Source organism: Squalius cephalus (genome assembly GCF_949319135.1).
Source record: "Squalius cephalus genome assembly, chromosome: 1".
Classification (NCBI taxonomy): domain Eukaryota; kingdom Metazoa; phylum Chordata; class Actinopteri; order Cypriniformes; family Leuciscidae; genus Squalius; species Squalius cephalus.
The window spans coordinates 52,923,629-52,943,208 of record NC_137122.1 but is presented as its reverse complement, the minus strand read 5'-3'; the positions used below and the strand labels follow the sequence as shown (position 1 = coordinate 52,943,208).

The window sequence follows — 19,580 nt, the reverse complement described above, 5'->3', positions numbered from 1 at the left end:
TGGCTTTACAGCAGCTCTAGAATAAAGTTATTGTCCAGCTAAAGTTAGTTTTGTTTCACTTCCGTCACAATGATCATTAGTTATGAACTTAAGGGCCGCTAACACGACACCGTTCTCACAGAAAACCCTTAACGTGCTCCGGCCCGCTCTCCCGCACAACAACAGCGCCTGGAGGCACGAGAACGCAAACCTTGCATTAATAAAAATAATAAAATAAAAGTGTTTTTATAATATACATAAATATTTTATTATATACAGTAGCCTATATATATATATTTCTATATATTTTTTATTGTCATTGACTGCTTTATATACTATACAATAATGTCAGTTTTGTCTCGCTGAATGTTCTTGTGTATCACACTGAGCTTTTTAGGTACATTTACAGATAAATGTACTGTATGAATGAAATGAAACATGCAAAACATGAAAGTGAGACACATTGTTACAAAAACATAAAAAAGTGTCACTGTAGATAATGTAACAGTCGTCTAGTGATGAGTGAGAAGCACAAAGCTGGGGACATTGTATGTACTGTGACCTTAAAAGCCCCCTGGATTTATTTTTTTATAATTAGGATATACATTATAGTTTTAAGGTTATTTTATAACTCTTTTAGTCTGAATATTTCCTTTTTTCACATCTATTCTGAGACATTTGGTACATTAGGACCACATTTACCAGTATGATGTTCTCGTTCAGATTCCATGTCATCACAGTTGCTTGGTCTTCCTCCGTTTGTCCAAGTTCATCACCTTCATTCCACTTAGCTGTGTCTTCCTCATCATCATCTCCAAGGGTTTCAGATATGTTGTTGTGTTGTGGAGGAATCTGATCGGTCGAGTCAACGAATTCACAACCTCGTTGTATATCATGTGAATGCTGTGGACTCTTCGGTTGCTGCACACTTTGAGTCCACAGTTCATCAGTCTCCTCGTCACTTGAGGCGCTTGTGAGTCTTTGGACTGTGCCGGTTCTTTTGGTAACATTTGGTGATGAAAGGAAGCTGTGTGAAGTGCTGGGTGTCTCTACTCCCATGGTCTCTAAAGTCAAACCACTCTGTGGAACATCCTCCATTCCTCTAGTTCTCTGAAGAACATGCAATATAACATTCAATGATTAACTCAGCCATTCAGCTAAATTAATGATATTAAAGGTCCCGTTATATGCCCCTTTTCACAAGATGTAAAATAAGTCTCTGATGTCCCCAGAGTGTGTATGTGAAGTTTGAGCTCAAAATATCCAACAGATCATTTTTTACAGCATGTTTAAATTGACATTTTTTGGGGCTCAGAAAAACGAGCTGTTTCAGTGTGTGCCCTTTAAATGCAAATGAGCTGCTGCTGGACGACACAGGGGGCGGAGCTTCATGAGCTCGCGCTCAGTCTGTCAGGAAAAATTCATCTCACGGAATGATGATAATATCAGAAACTCTCAGTAACGGCGTTCATTTCGAGTCGGACAATAATGCCTACAGAGTCAGAGTGCTGTATAGAGATGAAACAGGTATAGTTTAGTAGTTTAATTACGGTTATTATAACGTATTTGTCATCTGCTTGTAGGCTATGTATCCATTATTTATAAATAGCCTACAAGTCTGCTGTCTGAATGATGATCAAACATGTACTGATGAGTTTAATTAAGTTTATTGTACATCACACAAAAGATGAAGCGTCAGTTTTACTTCAGAAAATCACCGTAAGAGCTGAGTAAACACAGTAGCCTAAGTTATAAGAAGTGCGCAAGTAGCCAGTAGAGTTGAGGGAGCATTTCTGTGGGCGGAGGTTAGTCAAGAAACGGTTCTAGTGACATCATTAAAGAAGGAAGTAGAGGGATGTAGTCCAATCGAGCCGTTTTTTGTAGTCAACTTCTGTTAAATAAAATATCTCGCTTGGCATTGAACTTTGAGCTTTATAATTTTACAGATATTATTTATGCTCTAACAGCAACATTACACACTAACTAAAGTTTGAAACATGGGATCACGCAGAACGGGACCTTTAATAGCCATCAGCTAAATGAATGATATTAATAGCCACTCAGCTAAATAAACATATTTACAACAATTCTGTCACTGTATTTAAAAATGAAGCCCAACATACATTTAAATAACTTAAAGTCAAAGTCTTGGTGATTTTACTAACCTTCCTCTTGGTGTTTCTTTTAGATGATAGTCCGTCATCCAATAAATGTGTGATTGAATCCTCAGAATCACTGTCACATCCATGCGATAACAGTTTTCAGCAGGTCTCTCAGTATCACTGTCTAATCCAAGTGTTGAGTGTTCATTATTCCTCTTTTTCTCCATCAGATAAAGACTCTACGTCTGTGACACACACCTCCTGTTTAGTGCGAATGTAAAATCTCAACATTTTCAGTTGTGTTTGTTCATACAGATATCCAACAGTGCTATCCAAGGGAATTTGGTTTCTTTTAAAATCACAAACAAAAAGTGAAGTTTGTTTCTGGACCTTTTGGTGACTGTCCACTCGGGAAAAAAGGTTATTTCTCATTTCCATGATTTGTAAAACAGGAAAGTCTTTTTTTCAACCGTCACATGTCTAGTGCCACCAACATTACTGGTCCTCACTTGTTGATATCCATTACGGCAGAAGTGAAGCCATCCTGTAGATCATTCTGGTGAATGATCGCGTTTGCGTACTGTATGGACACTACAAGACACCATACCTGAGGAAGTGCGCAGGCATAGTTTTGCCCGTCATGTGTACAGCATCAGCAGGCGTTCGACCGTCTCAAGTCATGCTTATCCAGTGCACCGGTCTTATCCTACTATGATGTGAGAAAACCAGATACACTGACCTGTGATGCGTCATGTTACGGACTTGGTGCTGCATGTCTACAGGAGGAAAGACCAGTCGCCTACGCGTCTCACACACTTACCGACACAGAAACACGATACGCTCAAATTGAAAAGGAGCTGTTGGCAGTGGTGTTTGCATGCACCAAATTTAAGGATTACGTGTATGGGAAGCCCACGGTCATTGAAACCGACCACCAACCCCTCGTCACAATCCTAAAGAAGCCCATCCACACTGCTCCTGCCCGACTGCAAAGGATGTTACTACAGTTACAGGCCTATGACATCACACTGGTCTACAAGAAGGGTAAGCACATGTATCTAGCCGACACCCTATCACGAGCTCCAAACAAAACTGTCTCACAAAGCCCAGCTGCAAACAACACATTTGAGGTGATGTTCATCAGCTACATCTCAACTAACAGACTAGAGGAGCTCTGGACCCACACAGCACAAGATCAGGTGCTACAGACTCTCAGCACAATCATTCAACGCGGATGGCCTGACAAAGAACGCAGCATCCACCCATCCATCCGTTCATTCTTCCCTTACAGAGATGAGCAGGTGGTGGAAGATGGAATAATTATCAAGGGCCACAAAGCAGTAATTCCCCACTCTCTGCACCGGGAATACATTAATATTGTACATAGAGGTCACCCAGGCTTAGAGTCAACCAGACGCAGGGCCAGGAGCACTGTCTTTTGGCCGTCAATGAAGAAAGACATTGCAGAAGAACTGCTATCATGCTCCGTCTGCAACAGCACCAGGCCACACCAGCAGAAGGAACCTCTACAGCCACATCCAGTCCCAGCCTTGCCATGGTCTACAGTGGCTACTGATATGTTTGAGTGGCACGGACAACAGTACCAGGTGCTGGTAGACTCGTACTCAGGGTGGTATGAAATCGACCTTCTCCGTGACACAACTTCAGCAGCTGTGATCACAAAGCTGAAATGGCACTTTTCTGTCCACGGAACGCCTCACACCCTCATCAGTGATAACGCGAGGCAATACACAAGTCAGCGCTTCAAGGATTTCGCCGAGCAGTGGGACTTCGTTCACATCACCAGCAGCCCGGGGTATCCTCAGTCAAACGGACTGGCAGAAAGAGCAGTCCGCAGTGCCAAACTACTGATGGAAAAATATCAGAGATGGGACTGATGTGTATCTCAATCTGCTGAACATCAGGAACATTCCCCACGACCAAGCATTGGGCTTGCCTGCAGAACGTCTGATGTCACGGCAGACACGCTCGACTCTTCCTGTCAGCACCAGACTGCTGGAGCCAACCCCGAAGAACACAAAGCGGGTCACTGCTCAACTCCACAATAAAAGACTCATTCAAAAGCGATACTACGATGCATCAAGCCGCCCACTACAGCCGCTTGCAGAGGGACAAGTCATCAGGATGCAGACCATCAAGGGACACGACCACTTGGGGACCGTGAAGGAAGTGTGCAAGGAACCACGCTCCTACATGATTGAGTCCGACGGAGGGACCTATAGGAGAAATCGCCACCATATCCTCCCCGTCGCCGAACCACCACCACGACAGGTCGACCCTGCAGACTTTGATTGTCAGTATGCTGATCCAGCTGCACCAGACAGTCCCCCATACACACCACACACACCTCGAGAGACCCAGGTAACACCTCAGCCCACCAGTGAACAGCAGAGGCCTGCTATCCAGTCTCCTACGAAGGTAAAACCAGGCAACACACAGTATGTGACACGCTCAGGGCGCGTCTGCAGGCCTAATCCAAAGTATGAACCATGAGTATTACACTATTATGGACAAAAAAAAAAAAAAAAAAAAAAAAAAAATCAAAGACATTTTAGAAAAAAATAAGAAAAAGAAACAATTCTGCAACAGACTCCATGGGACTCTATGGTCCTGGTTGTAGTCCTTGTTATGTTCGAAAAAAAAAAAAAAATACAAATCTGCACTTCATTTTATTTTGTTCCAGTGAAAATGTTTTCAACTACCACTCAATGCACTGATTTCACATATGAATGTTAAAATTTTTTGAATGTTAGAAGTAAAATTTCACTGTCATAGTGTTGTAAGTTAATGCCTTTTAGTCTGTTTCCCGTAGAAGGCACAAACTAAAGAAAGGGGATGTAGATCATTCTGGTGAATGATCGCGTTTGTGTACTGTATGGACACTACAAGACACCATACCTGAGGAAGTGCGCAGGCGCATTAGTTTTGCCCGTCATGTGTACACATCCCCCTCCAAGTTGAAAGTTTTAGTTGTGCTGCCTGTGGCTGTGTAAGTTTTAATAATAAACACGTTGGTTCGGACTCAAACTACGGACTCCTCACTCATTTCTACAATCCAATTTCAATTCTTCTGGAGGTTTTTTCTGCAGTGTCTTGCCAATATATATATATATATTTTTTGCTTAGGGAAGACACATGGTTTAACATTCAAAGTTTTAGCTGACTTTGATCCCAGTTTCGCGGCTTCAATTTCATCTCTCAAATTCTGTAACAGAGATTGTTTATGTGAGCAGGACGCTGTTTGTTGACAGAAGGAGAGGACAGTTAGTCGATCACCATATGAATTAATATACTTTGCCATTTGCTCATCAGTCATGACAGAGAGCACAGACTTGTCAATCTGAAAGTGCAGAGATCTATTTTTATAGATTGGTTCTTGAAAGAACATAAATGCACTCATGAACTCATAATATGTTAACACAGTCTAGATTTATTAAAACTCCCATCCAAATTTTTTTCCACCACCACGTCTCTTCTGTAGAGTTGAGCTGAGAGTCAAGGCTTTTTCAATCTCATGAGCGCGTGAATGAATATGTGTGTGTGAATGAATATGTGTGTGTGTGTGTGTGTGTGCGTCGTCAGTGGCGGGACGGATAAGGTGAGGTGTGGGACGTCACGCACGGTTCTCTCTGACAGGTGCACTCGGACAGAAACAAAAGATAAATGCTGACATCTGCTGTTTATTGTCATAATTGCAGACATCTGAACATTCACACAGAGTCTGTACTTGCTTTCAAGAAAAACAACGACAACACAAAAATGCACTGAAAAACAGTAGAAGCTGAGAGCAAAAACTCGCAAGTTTACTTTTCTTTTACAAGTTTTTGCACTCAGTTTTTTTTAAGTGAATACAATTTCTATATTTATTGAGCTTTTTACTTTTTATGTACGTGACATTTTTGTGCACTTTTCTCTTTTTATGTTAATTTATAATTATATATAAATATACATGTGTAGATTTAAATAAGTATAAATTTACACACACACACACACACACACAGTATAATATATAGAGGTATATTTTCAATAAAGACCCAATTAAATGTGCAAATGCTATTTATTTTAATCAAATGTTTTTGTTCAATTATTTATTTAGTTATTTGCTTGTTTATATCAATGTGTATAAATTTATATTAATCAATTTATTATTTTGATAAAATGTATTTGTGTACTTAATTTAACATTTTTTATTATTATTTTATTAATTATGTTTAGTGCTGTCAAAGCGATTATTCGCAATTAAAGTTTGCACTATACACACACACACACACACACACAGAGAGAGAGAGAGACAAATATATTAACTTTTATGTTTGTGTTTTTGAAACATCTTTCTACACCCTTGCCTCATTTAGTATACTCGGTTCTATGAATATGCAAATGAGCCCCGCCTCCACTCACTCACAGCTCAGAGATCCACTGGTTGACGATCACACGTTGATCTGATTGGTAACAAGGTATTTGTGACGTCAGAAACACCAGCGATTTCAAACCGTGTTTTTGAGACTGTCTTTGGTTCACTGCAGTTTTAAGGAGAAAATACTCAGCAATGGTGTCGACTTATGAATTTGCACATGGTTTGTCTTAAAGCATATTAAAAACAGCACATAGACATATAAACAACATTAAAAGCTTGATTTTCACTGACAGGGGGACGTTAAAAATAAATAGCAAAATGTCAGTATCTATCCAGAGCACCAAGTCAAGACACTCTGTGTACTGTACATCAAAAACATCAAAAGATTATAAATGTCTCTGAGCTTGTATCATTACTTCATAGAAAAGACACATTGTTTTATTATATTCTGGCTACTTGGATTATATAAATCTTAAGAGCAACAAAATCTTGTGAATTTGTTAACATCAGAACGAAATAGCTTAACATTGTTGCATTTTGAGGTTTCCAAAAATCATGTGAAAATGTAAGAGACTCTAAAACACTAAAGTTCAGCTATATTAATGGAAATTAAAATAAGAGTCTCTGTAACATCTCACTGTTACTGATTTATCAGCTCAAAGCATTCTGGGTAAAATCTCTCTACAGTCTATTCTGAAACATCAGCACAGTTTCACTGATGATTTATAACCAACAGTAAACCCAGGATAGAGCGTCTGAGTGAATGTGGTCTGGACTGTGTGGATGAGGCTCATTGTGTCAGAGACGCTGTAGAAGGACAGAGTTCCTGCACTGTGATCCACATACACTCCTATTCTTCTGCTGATGGACTTTACAGGGAGAACAGTCTGTATGTTATTGTGCCAGAATGAGTAACTGGAGGAAGAGCAGATCAAACTCCAGGACTGATCATTACGTCCAAACACACACTCAGTACCTCCCTTCCTGCTGATGCTCTTATATGACACTGATATAAACACACGACTCCCAGTCCACTCAATCTCCCAGTAACAGCGTCCACACACACTCTCTCTACACAACACCTGAAGCCAGTGATCAAATCTGCCTGGATGATCAGGATACGACTGTTGTGTGTCAGTGTAAGTAATCACTCTGTTCCTCTCAGACAGACTGAGGTGTTTATTCACAGTGTTCAGATCCAGAGTCAGCTGATGGGAATCTGATGGAGAGAAAACACATCAGAGTCAGGAATTATGAATCTGATCTTTTAATGTATCTGAACAATGTATCATCAGTGTCTCAGTACAGCTGATCAGATATCCTGTGCAAATCATCATTTACATGATCAATTATAAAACTCTTCTATCATGTTTATTTCTCCTTCTACAGGAAGAACATGAACACATTCAGTGAGTTTTTCTGCTTGTTTCTCAGTGACTTACATTGTAGGAAGTCGTTCCTGGTCTTGGGATTCATGTTGGTGAATGTGACTGTGGAAATAAACAGACATGAACAGTGTGAAGAGAAATGACAAGATAAAATACATCCATTTCTAAGACGTTTCTAATCTGATATTAGATGATGCAGGACTCATTTCTGAGAACAGAAGAATCTCCAGATGCCTCATATATAAAACACACGTATCGGATTCAATCCTAAATTTCAATTATAAGAAATTATGGTCTGTTCCCAACAACTTCCACTCCAATATATATATATATCAAAATGTTCCTTCACTTACAGAGCTTAATTATCATATAGAGACAATTACATCCAATCTCAGTAATATGTAAATAGTATCACAGAGAGCAACCAACAACCATCTTGATTACAGGGACTTCAAATAGCTTGTCACCTTAAACATTTGACCGTTCTGTTTTAACAGAAGATCCACTTCAGATAGATTTTTATCACCTTAACCTTTTGTTGTTCTGATTTCACAGAACATCAAAGATGTGGGCACAGAGGAAAGATCCTCAATTTACATTTAAGACAGAGTTTCAGCCTCATGTTGAGAGGGAAGGCGAATCTGTTATTCTTAAATTACACTTAAAAACAGAGCTTCATTTACATGTTGAAGGGAAAGACGATGTGCTTAATTTACATGTAGAGGGGGAAGACAAACGAAATAGAGGATAAATGTTTGAGCTGAGATGATGAGATTCATTCTGTTTGACTCCGCTGAATCCAAGGTGCTTTGTGTACCTTGCCACTGCTATGCTGTAATACATTTACATTTACATTTACATTTTACATTTATCAATCATGTTAAAAATAGCTTCAATGTGAATATAATATAATATTGTGTGAATATACATATTATAGGTCTACATATGAGACACATGCTACAGCTGATGCCACAGTGGAAGTGAAAAAATACATCAACGATGCATATTTGCCCAGAACTCATGATCCACTAACTTACTGGAAAGAGAGAGCAGTAATCTTTCCTCATTTGTATTTCCTAGGTAAAAAAATATCTTTGCATGCCAGCAACAAGTGTCCCTTGTGAGAGGATTTTTTCAAAGGCTGGAGAAATTATCTGTAAAAAAAGAAGTAGGCTAAGTCCTTCCACAGCAGAGAAATTAACATTTTTGAAATCTCTAAAAAAGTGAGAAATTGTGGCTTGATTTCTTTTATTAATATTCATTTTGCAGGACCAAAATAACATTATGCACAGTGAGGAGCCTATAGGTTACAAGCTTCACATATTAGAAAAATACAATAATAAAAAAACAACACTTTTTTAATGGCTCGTCAAGGTTGTTTCAGATCAACACCTGCAAGTGACCACTAGGTGTCACCGTTGAGATGGGTGTCGGATTGATTCGAAGCCTCGAAACAATATGGCCCATTTGGTTCAACTGTTTCATTGCTTCACGAAGCCTCGATCTGCCCACCACTACCTGTCAACCTGTTATTGACGGCGTGTTTGAAATGTTTTTACATATGTGGATGTTTCACGCTTAAAGGGTTAGTTCACCCAAAAATGAAAATTATGTCATTGATGACTCACCCTCATGTCGTTCCAAGCACGTAAGACCTCCGTTCATCTTCGGAACACAGTTTAAGATATTTTACATTTTGTTCGAGAGCTTTCTGTTCCTCCATTGAAAGTCAATGGACGGCATACTGTTCACGTCCAGAAAGGCAATACAGACATCATCAAAGTAGTCCATGAAGTGACAAAGTGACATCAGTGGCTCAATCTTAAGTTTATCAAGCGACGAGAATACTTTTTGTGCGCAAAAAGTAAACAAAAATAACGACTTTATGCCACTATTCATTTCCTTCTCTCTGTGCCTCGAGTGAGTTTGCGTAGTGTTTCAGCGTAGCGTGTCTGTGTTGTACGTCACACGCATCACACACATGACCAGCGTCGGCCAATAGTGAGCCTACGTGTGACGTACAACACAACACAACACAGTCTAACAGAAAAAAAGAATGGATCAGTGATTTTAAAATTAGGTTACAGGAGTTTTCTGGGAGAAATAACAAAACAGGAGGGCACCGGGAGATGGACCTTGACAATTTATTTTTTACTTTGTTTTTGCAAAAGCAGTATCATTTATTTTAACACTCCACAAATCACACATAGAAAACTACAACAAAAATAAGAAATTCCCTCCAAAATAGTAAATAAAATAATAAAAAAGAAAAATCAGTCCAATCAATTATTTCACTTAAGATGCTTGCACGCCCCGCCTTTGCCGCCCCCCATTCCTGTCCCTGCTCAGCCGCAGCCAGTTTCTCACGGTCATCTCTACGTCAGCCTCAGTGGAATTTTGTTGGGCACAGGGCAGGATTTCTTAAAGCTGCCGTCGGCAACATTTTTTTGATCATATTCAGTGAAATCGACACTATAATCCGACAGAACAATATAAATAAAGTGGTTTTAGAAAAAAACCCGAGCTTCTAACTCCACCTGGAGCGTGTTATTTGTTTTGCAAAAATCCACCGCTCTCATCGGGTCCAATCAGCGCAGGGGGTGTGAGATCTGACTGTCAATCAAAGGTCGTGCACACGCCACAGATCCCCCCTCCCTCGCGCAGACGCGCACATTACAATATCACATGCACACGACACGCCTGAAGTTCGCCTGAGATTGTAAGACGCATGATGGCGGAGAGAAAATCTACTAACAAGCTTCCAATTCTTCTGTTATTGCTATCTATGGATAGATTAGACAGGGCAGCCTACCTCCGAGTCCATGGTGTTGATCGATGCTGAAGAGACGCGCGCGTTCACAGAAAATCAGGTACACACGCACTGACGAACACGACGTCTATGGGAGGGTGCTCGTTGGTAGTGGGGGAGGGGCATGAGAGTTGTAAACATTCAAAATTTTGGCTAAGTCGACCAATCTGCCAGACTTGCACAGCACCTAAACAAAAAAACAAAAATAAAGCAACAGGGGGGAAAAATAAGACAGTAGCACAAAAGTCTATATCTTCGTTTGATTGTTTCTATAAAGACAATTCAGAAAAGTCAGAGCATTTTATAAAAAAACTTAAAAGACATTTGGTTGAGAATAGTGTGAGGACAGTATATACATATTGAGAACAACTGATATAAATACAGACACCACATATGGGTTGAATAGTGACAGAATGTTGCTTCAACACATTGTAGGACTTACTCTGGAGTACCTGATGAATAGGCCGTGATTTAAGGCCTGTCTTCTGACAGACAGAGAGAGACAGAGAGAGAGACAGACAGACAGACAGACAGAGAGAGAGAGAGAGAGAGAGAGAGAGAGAGAGAGAGAGCCTCTAGCCTACCATAACATAGAGTAAGAAGTACAGACACATAAAACACATCATACACTAAAATATGTCTTACTTTGAGGGGTCCTGTGTAGAAGGCCTGGACGGGATAGAGGGGTTTCACGACACTGTGGCATGTTTGTGTTCACAGACACTTGAAAACACAAAGATTAAAAAGGTTAAAACAAAGATTAATGATTCTTTCAGGTAATCAGTGTCAGATCATATCGGATTCAGTCAGAATGACCGTATGAATGAGGGCAGCCTTTTTGCACTCTGCACAGCCTAGCCTACACCAAAGAACTGGCGTCAACTGTGAGAGAGAGAGAGAGAGAGAGAGAGAGAGAGAGAGAGAGAGAGAGAGAGAGAGACTTTTCTTCCTACCCTTAAAACCGAAACAGGCAGCCAGCTACTCTAGTGACTACCAAGTGCAATCTCTGTCTCAGCCTAGTAGTAGAAACATTGTCTTTAATCTAAAGATACCTGCTAGCTAGCCACCATGCTCTTGGGTCAAACTAACTTGACTGTATGTAGTTTTAGACTAATTGCTTTCTGTACACCTAAAGACTTTGAAAAGATTTAGAAAAGACTTTATAAGATTATCAGCTCACATCTAAAGACTTGGGGTTCACAGTTTTTAGTCTCAGACTAAAGATTTTACAAACATTGAATCTTGTAGTGACACTATTTACAAGACTACAACTAGATTATATTAGCTTTTTATTCCCACCAAATTCCTCCTATCATGCTCAGCAGTGATTTAACAAAAATGGAGGAGAAGCAGCTAAAGTTAGATATCATAATGTATCACATTATGTTGCATGATCCAAAATATTTCTGAAGGTACACTGTAAAAACTAAAGGAGCCTCAAATATCCTGTCGGATACTCAAGGAACTTCAAAATGTAATTTAGGTGCCTCAAAGCTCTTTCTCCTATAGTAGGGTTACTGGAGGAGCATTGACAATCTTTGAGGTTCTTGCTGGAACTTATGGGATCCTTTAAGCACTTTGTATTTAGTTCAGAGGTTCTGGAGTCACCTTTTCATTATCATGAGACCTCGAAGTGCTTTGGGGGAAAATAGAGGAACTTGAATGCGATAAAAGGGTTATTGGAAGATCTTTTAACATTTAAGTGGTTCCTGGAAGATCTCTTATGTTAAAGCCAGCATCTGGAGGAACCCAATGGTTCAGTGAGGCCAGAATAAGATTATTATTATCCTATTATTATTATTATAGGCTACTTAAGTTTGATTCAGTATACATACCCAGGTGAAAAAGACGTACTATTAAATGTATTAAAAATGTACTTGAGTGTGTTTTTAGTAGACCTACAATACAAATATACTTTAATGCATTTTTAATTCATTTAGCCTATGTCTTTTTCACCTGGGTAGCTTACATTTATTTAGTACAGGCCTATTTTATTAAGTAATTTAAACCTTAAACAACAACACTAAATAATAATAATATTAATAATATGAAGAAGAAGAACCAGGAGGAGAGAAGTTTTATTCTGTCACGAAACTGCTGCTATTCCTCTGCTGTCGTCGCTTCAGTGATCCTCGCGCTGCTCGCGCGCAACAAAGCTCAGCTGATCGATCGACGTCATCGGGTTTGAAAGTAACGGCTCCTCTCATCAAAGCTTCCGCCGTTTGTTCGGCTCTCCGTTACAAGGTTTGTAAACTCGCCAAATAAATATAAATACAGAGTCTACTCACTATATATTCAAACACATATAAACTACATTTATTATACATGACTACGTTTTTACAGTGTTTACCACTCGTTTATTGCACAGTATGGTATGAAGGTTTTAGCCGCGATGCTAACTACTTGATCTAATGAACAAATGGAAATTATTGACTTATTGTCTTAGATTGATTTAGTCATTCAATTCAACATATTCTGTACAACTGTGTCTTCAAATTGCTGATATAGCCTAACTAATTTAGCTGATTCCTGCTGTCGTCATTGGCGTTTGTTATGAATAACAAAAGCAGGTTAATATAGTTTGGTCTGTTTTTGTTTAGCCTAACTTTACTTGCTACAGGTGCTCTCATTCTCTCAAATACCATTTTAAAGCCATTTACTGGTCAATAAATATTATGTTGTGAATAATCAGCTTTATTCTTTTGTTTCCCCAGAACAACCATTACATTTCTAAAATAATCTGAACATTTCAGTGGCAACATTGAATTGAGTTACAGTAAGTACCTGCACCACATGAAAGTACTTTATTACTATGAACTTTCTCTGTGTGAAATTGTATTGTTTGACTGTGTACTTGTGTTTTTTAATCAGTTATTCTTTGAAAATCTTCCCTCATGCTCTCAAATCTCATTCATGTTACTCAGAAAAATAAAATCACAGGTTTGGCGCCAATAATGCTATGCATTTTTTCTTATATCTTTATCATTTGCATTTGAATATAAGACATTTTAACTCTGAATTATAACTTCAAGTTTAGTCTTTTTCGACAAAAAAAAAGGAAAAATCTATTACATGGCTTCAGAAGACTTACAACACAGCCCCATAACACATGAGTTGTGAACTCATTGATTATTTTTAGGATCTTTTCTGGGACATTTTTGGAGCTTAACCATTTTTACATAAATTGTTGCATTGAATTTAACTAGACAAGTGTACATAAGAATGGTTTCATGAATGATTTACACAATTTTTTTCTGCTTGTGTATCATGCAGTGAAAGCGAATGGTGACTGGGGTTGCATTATGCCTGAGATCTACTTTTGGGTTCCACAGACAGAAAGTCAAACAGGTTTGGAACGTCACAAGGCTGAGGAAATTATTTAAATTTCACAACTATCACTTTAATAACCTTACTAACAGTACATTTTGTACTTTGCAGGGATCTCGGTAAGCTGAAATATAAGTTTGAACAAGAATAAAAATCCTTCTGTAGACCTGAAAATCATTGAAGTGCCTGGACCATCCACCAGAGAAGAGGAAAAACAAGCGGAAAACGAATCTGCTGTACCTTTTCAATTTTCTAACTCTTTAAGTACCTCACACCAACTTGGTCCAATAGTGACATTTTTGACCACAAACGAAATTGCTGATCGTGTGGATTCTTATTGAAATGACTGGAATTCACCAGTGAACATTCACAGAACAACAGATAATTTTACTGCACCTTATTACTGTTTCCGGGTCGAAGCCTCTACTTCCTCTATCTTGTTGTACACTGTTGATTCAAGTCACACATTTAAGCTTTTCAAAAGCCATAGTGTACATTACAGTCTCCAGTCTAACGGTATTCCAGACTTCAACATTTTATGATTCAAAATAGCTATAGTTAGGATCATAATTTTCAGGAATATTACATTTACAGCACAATGAGTGCATATTAGCACTGTTTGTTTGTTTTTGGCATCTGATAGAGCTTTTGGACATGGAAACAGTGATGTCAGACTTACCATCGGACTGAAACACAAATGTTTTAAAGTTAAAGGGTTACTTCAGGATTTAGCATTAAACTTTGTATTAGTAGAAAACCTGTAGTATTTTCGAATTACCATGCTTTCCACCCTCATATCCCCCTGAGACAAGAGATTTATGTATTTTTTGTCTGGAAAAAATCCTCCGATGACGCAAAAATCGTCATTTTGCGTCATCGGAGGATTTTCTGGACAGAGGCTAAAGACTACAGGCAGTAGATGGTGTTGTTCCGCATGTTTTCAGCCCGCCCATACAGGGTGGGATCTCACTCAGAACGTACACAGTGTCAGCCGTCTTTCTTTGGAAGCTAAGCTAGCAAGGCTCTTGTTCTGTGGAGAAAGCTGAATAGTAGGAGAAAGCTGAGTAAGTAACCATCCTCCTTTTCCCGGACTTGTCCGGCGGGCGAGATCGTTCAGAATGTCCGGGATTCAGCTTTTGCTTTCTGCGGTCGCCATTCATTGTTTACATGCACACATTTCAATCTAACTGAATTCATTCCGATTGGTGAATTTGAATGTAGTGTTTACATGAACGCTAAACAAGTGATCGGTTGATGTGCGTTTTACCATTGCTAAGAAAAATTCCCGCTCCTCCGTGAGAGATGCGAGACCCGGCGCGTCTCAGTAATCACGCCACCGGCCTCGCGCTGTTCTCCCGCGGCCGTCAGCCTCGTCCTGCTCGCCACAGTAAACATGATGAATGGCGACTGTAGAACGCAAAAGCCGAATCCCGGACATTTTGGACGATCTCTAAATCCCTCGCAAACTCATCACGTAGGCTAGCTTTGTTGTTTTCATCTGCGCACTCTTACCGGTAGGCGTGGCCTCCTAAGGCAGCGAAGCAAGTGCATTCTGGGAGTTGTTGTCTTTCATCCACATAAGCCAAAAATACATTTTCTGGCTTTTCTCAGTCTAGAAAGCTCCAAATTCAAAAATTTCTTCACATTTCTTCTACTTAAATGACCTATTTTAAATAGACATTCATCTTCCCAGAGGTGAAGTATCCCTTTAAGTAAATATGGACATTTTTAATTAGTCAAAATGTGATTTTTTTACATTGATTTATTTTGTGGAACATATGTGTTTCCATGCATTTTGTTGAGATGTCTTTTCTTGTTTATCTATTGTATATACATGGTTGATTATTCATGTTGCTTATGTATTATACTATTTTTTGTGTATTCATTGATATTAATCTATAGTTAGCTTTTTTCCCATGTGCATGAAAGTGTATGTATAAAAATGAATATCAAATATGTAATAAACAATTCTTATTTTGTATTTGGTTCAATTTGTTTATTATAATAGAAGTCAAAGGTAACCATAGTAACAACATGAAATTAAATATTAAAAAAAAAAAAATTGAAATTTGGTTCCTGGAGGCACCCAAAGTGGTTCCACACAGTGCCTAATATAAGAGTTCCTCAGGAAACTTGTGTGGTTCTTCAGAGAACCACCCCTTTTTAAAGGGTGCCTAGAGGATCTACAGACGGTTCCGCCGGTGTGGCAAAGTGAAGAACCCCAAAAGGTTCCTCCAGGCACCTTTTATTTTTACAGTGTAGGCCTACAGTGGTGGTATATCAGATAAGATCTCTCCTTCACACATTTGGGGTGAAGGAGTCTATCGCTAAAGGAGCTGCTCAGTGCAGTGATGGTGTTCTGCAGGGGGTGGGAGTCACTGTCCAAATTATGTGATTATCATCATTAAATAATAATTAAAATAATAATAATATTAATAATAAATTATCATTATTATTAAATTATATAAAGGCAACCATACAGTCATGTGAAAAAAATAGGACACCACGAAAGCCTGTCTATTTTTCAACATATGGACATGTAATAACAATTTGAACAATACTGAAGGACCCAGTGATTTAACTAAACTATTTAAAAATAAGGAAGGCCTTTTTAAGACTCTCTGTGAAATGTAATTTTAAAAGAATGCAATTTTTGAGGAGAAATAAATTAGGACAAATAATACATTTGAGGGTACCCCCATATATTTCCCCCACACTGCTTATGAGTGTGGAAAAGGATTTAAAAAGATATCAAAGGACTTTGACATCAGCCATTCCACAATTTTACCTCACTGAAGTAATTTCAACAACATCACTAGTTATTAGGGGTCCTAATTTTTTCCTCCATTAAAATAGGCATTTTTATGCATATTTTTAGTTTGATGAGTAAAAATATGTAATTTATATTGTTTAATTACAATAAATCGCTTTCTTTTCCAGGAATGAAAAAAAATCAAATTAGACATTGTTATGTGAACATTTCTTAATAAAGAGTTGACTATTTAATGGTATGACCTAACTTTTTCACATGACTGTATATGGGGGTTATGAATCTATATCATTATATGATGAGAACAATAGTTTGAACTAAATATCTTGAAAGGGTATAATTTTAAATGCTGTGTTGAAATTATGAACAAGTGTTTCACAGTGAATATTCGAGGGTACATAATACAAGAAAAGATACATATCTACTATAGAATACAGAGAATGGACAATACTCACAGCAAAGGTAGCGAATTTATTGGTTGTTGATTGTTTTACGTCACCATGACTACGCTAAGACTTGCGATAATATCAAACATGTTTGATATGAAAGACTAGAGAAAGACGGGCATAAATCGGGTCGCCGACTGCAGATTATCACCTCACATTTAACGATCGAGACGACGGGAGCGCGCCGAGACTCCAGTAAGATTCCTAAAAAATGCCGGTCTTTAGTCTGGGACTGTGAAAATCCTTTGGTGTACGCCAGCTAGTCTGATTGCAGGAGAACAGACTAGATGACTAGACTAGACTGGTCATGTAACCGCACTGAGTGTCTGTGTGTGACACAGCTTTAATTGCTTACAAAGTTGTTTTACAGACTCTGTTCTGTGTCTGCGTGTTAATTAACTTACATTCAGGAGAGCACATCCCTTCATCACTGGGTGTGTCTTGCTGCCAATCATCTTGTGGCACTAGGAAATACAGAAAAAGGCCCATTACACAAAGAACAGCATCACCCAGGTCCAACTAACAAAGCTAAACGAGTGACCCCACAGCAGTGGTTCTCAAACAGTCAGGAAAGCCTTCAGTCCTCCAGTCTCCAGTCCAGTCCCTCTTCTTGAACATTAACTGCGGTCTCTTGGAAAGACAGAAAACCTTGGCTTACTGATCACACTAGTAATATAAACTCAAAAATCATATCTGGAACATCAAACTATGGTATGCGCTGTGGATCTGTGCAGTACACTGTGTCTGCTTGAGTTTAGGGACCTGATGCATTTTACTATAGAGGGGATACCTCCACTGTTACCTTCACTATATGATGATGTGGGATGGGCTGGAGGAGTTAAACGAGGGGTGGGAGGGTGGGCCAGCTTTCTTCTTACTGACACTTAAAGAAGATTAAAAAAGGCTACAACAGAAAGATGTCCGATATAGTGCTCAAAAGTCGACAATTGGGAATTTACATTATTAAAAGAAGTCTTTTTTAAAACATACTTACTGTACAAAGGCAAAGACGCTGTGTAAAATGGCTCTGAAAAGAGCCTTTGGGGTGTAGCTCCTGTTGAGAAAAAGAAGAAACATGAAAAGGATTCAAATATATTGCAAATGCCTTTGTGAATTAATATGCACTCAGTTTTAATTTATCTTTATTGACTAAAACAGTGTGTTAAGAACATGGTAAATCCGAACTGTAGGATGACTTTTAGATTGATCACTTACAAAAATCTGATGAAAATCGATCACTGAAAAAACAGAAAAGACAATTATTTTATTTTGTTTAAGTTACAAAGGTTAATAAAGGCTCTATTTTATGAATAGGTGCGTGTCCAAAAAAACACTTACTTCACTTACTATCACTTTACTACTTCATAACCACTTCTTTGTCTGACTGTCTGCGCGCTTGTAACTAAACTGAGCTCTCACTGTAAAAATAAAAGGTGCCTTGAGGAACCTTTTGGGGTTCTTCACTTTGCCACACCGGCGGAACCGTCTGTAGATCCTCTAGGCACCCTTTAAAAAGGGGTGGTTCTCTGAGGAACCACACAGGTTTCCTGAGGAACTCTTATATTAGGCACTGTGTGGAACCAGTTTGGGTGCCTCCAGGAACCAAATTTCATTTTTTTTATTTTTTTATATTTAATGTCATGTTGTTACTATGGTTACCTTTGACTTCTATTATAATAAACAAATTGAACCAAATACAAAATAAGAATTGTTTATTACATATTTGATATTCATTTTTATACATACACTTCCATGCACATGGGAAAAAAAGCTAACTATTGATTAATATCAATGAATACACAAAAAATAGTACAATACATAAGCAACATGAATAATCAACCATGTATATACAATAGATAAACAAGAAAAGACATCTCAACAAAATGCATGGAAACACATATGTCCCACGAAATAAATCAATGTAAAAAAATCACATTTTGACTAATTAAAAATGTCCATCTTTACTTAACTTGAAAACATTTGTGTTTCAGTCCGATGGTAAGTCTGTTTCCAAGTCCAAAAGCTCTATCAGATGCCAAAAACAAACAAACAGTGCTAATATGCACTCATTGTGCTGTAATATTCCTGAAAATTATGATCCTAACTTTTATCTCTATACCGAAATCTCAGATGGTTAGTTATTCAGCTATTTTGAATCATAAAATGTTGAAGTCTGGAATACCGTTAGACTGGAGACTGTAATGTACACTACTATGGCTTTTGAAAAGCTTAAATGTGTGACTTGAATCAACAGTGTTCATAAATGGTTGTTGAGTATTCGGTAACACTTTAGAATACTGTATCTTTCTTACTGCATAACTAATAAGGAATTATTGAGGAACTAATAGATAATTATTTATTAACACTTAAGTCACTACTGT

General features: G+C 38.4%; 2 long non-coding RNA genes across 3 annotated transcripts; one reads left to right on the top strand and one right to left on the bottom strand.

Moving 5' to 3' along the window:
- Window positions 1-11,001: 11,001 nt before the first annotated feature.
- LOC307161320 lies at window positions 11,002-17,989 on the bottom strand. 2 transcript variants are annotated; one of them, XR_013821705.1, is made up of 3 exons: window positions 17,604-17,989; window positions 11,185-11,379; window positions 11,002-11,138 (listed from the first exon to the last, which is right to left on the bottom strand). It is a non-coding gene; the product is annotated as an uncharacterized lncRNA (long non-coding RNA). The 2 variants fall into 2 exon arrangements; XR_013821706.1 differs by having other exon boundaries at window positions 11,121-11,138; window positions 11,177-11,379.
- On the top strand, window positions 13,298-14,253 carry LOC307161497. Its single transcript, XR_013821745.1, has 3 exons — window positions 13,298-13,432; window positions 13,930-14,004; window positions 14,095-14,253. It is a non-coding gene; the product is annotated as an uncharacterized lncRNA (long non-coding RNA).
- Window positions 17,990-19,580: the final 1,591 nt, after the last annotated feature.